Source organism: Hyla sarda, chromosome 9 (genome assembly GCF_029499605.1).
Source record: "Hyla sarda isolate aHylSar1 chromosome 9, aHylSar1.hap1, whole genome shotgun sequence".
NCBI classification, from domain to species: domain Eukaryota; kingdom Metazoa; phylum Chordata; class Amphibia; order Anura; family Hylidae; genus Hyla; species Hyla sarda.
In genome coordinates, this window is record NC_079197.1 from 11883085 (window position 1) to 11884606 (window position 1522).

Sequence of the window (1522 nt, forward strand, 5' to 3'; positions counted from 1 at the left end):
GAAAAGAACAACTCAACTTCAGCAGCTCATAAGTACTGAAAGGATTAAGATTTTTTTTATAGAAGTAATTTACAAATCTGTTTAACTTTCTGAAGCCAGTTGATATATATATATATATATATATATATATATATATATATATAAGTTTTTTCCCTGGATAACCCCTTTAAATTAGAAGACTTTTTTTAAAGGAGATGAGTGGCAGTAAAAAACATCCCCTATTCACAGGATAGGGGATAAGGGTCTGATTGCGGGGGTTTCGACTGCTGGGACCCCAGTGATCTCCAGTACGGGGGCCCCGGCTCTGCCTCTGTAATTGCGTGAAACACGGAAACTGGTCAAAACACGCCCCCTCCATTCATCTCTCTGGGAGAGGCGGAGACACACATTGTGTCTCCGCCTCTCCCATAGAGATGAATGGAGGGGGCGTGTTCCGACCAGCTTCCATGCTGTGTGCGGCACACTCATTAGAGGAGCAGAGCCCGGGCCAAGCGGGGGCCCTGTACGATACATCGCAGGGGTCCCAACGGTAAGTTAATTACCAATGCATATCTCCTTTAAGCTATCAATTTTTGATAAAATTTATTTACTTGAGGTACAGAATTGTAGCAAAATTTATCCTACGTCAGGTAGTCGAAATAATGGTGGAATCTTAAGGTACTCTTACACTACGGAATCTCCGAGTAAAATCTTTTAGAACTTTCCCATTTCTGTCCAGGAAAATTGGAAGTTGAAGTTTTGCAACAGCCGGAGGCACCCTGCTTGGAAAACACTGGTCTTCAGCCTTCACATGGACTCTGTAGACCATCCCAACACGTCCTACCTACTATATGATCACTAGAAAACCCAAAACATTTTAGGAAGAGACCGTCATCTATAATTCCATCATCTGCACATAAGAAAAATAATTATATTATGATATTATAATAAGGGGTTATCCAGGAAAAAACTTTTTTTCATATATCAACTGGCTCCAGAAAGTTAAACAGATTTGTAAATTACTTCTAGTAAAAAATCTTAATTCTTTCAGTACTTACGAGCTGCTGAAGTTGAGTTGTTCTTTTCTGTCTAAGTGCTCTCTGATGACACCTGTCTCGGGAACCGCCCAGTTTAGAAGAGATTTGCTATGGGGATTTGCTTCTAAACTGGGCGTTTCCAGAGACAGGTGTCATCAGAGAGCACTTAGACAGAAAAGAACAACCTTAACTTCAGAAGCTCATAAGTACTGAAAGGATTAAGATTTTTTAATAGAAGTAATTAACAAATCTGTTTAACTTTCTGGAGCCAGTTGATATCTATATATATACACATATATATATATATATATATATATATATATATATATATATATATATATAAATAAAAGTTTTTGCCTGGATAACCCCTTTAAACTTTTATGATAAAAATATATAAATATTAAAATGTTTTAAATATTCATGACAACTGACGGAAACTTTATTGTTCAGGAAACGCTTCCGATCCCGCTAAGACGCAACCCCGCAGGGTGAAGAAGGGAGTCTGG

The 1522-nt window shown here is 38.0% G+C and overlaps 1 protein-coding gene across 1 annotated transcript in view; it reads right to left on the reverse strand.

Annotated features, from left to right (window-relative positions):
- Positions 1-1437: 1437 nt before the first annotated feature.
- LOC130290595 (uncharacterized) overlaps positions 1438-1522 on the reverse strand; it is a 12041-nt gene continuing 11956 nt past the window's right edge. Inside the window, exon 3 of the transcript XR_008847645.1 lies at positions 1438-1522. This exon is cut by the window's right edge and continues 51 nt beyond it. The gene's annotated coding sequence lies outside the window, so the exon portion shown is untranslated.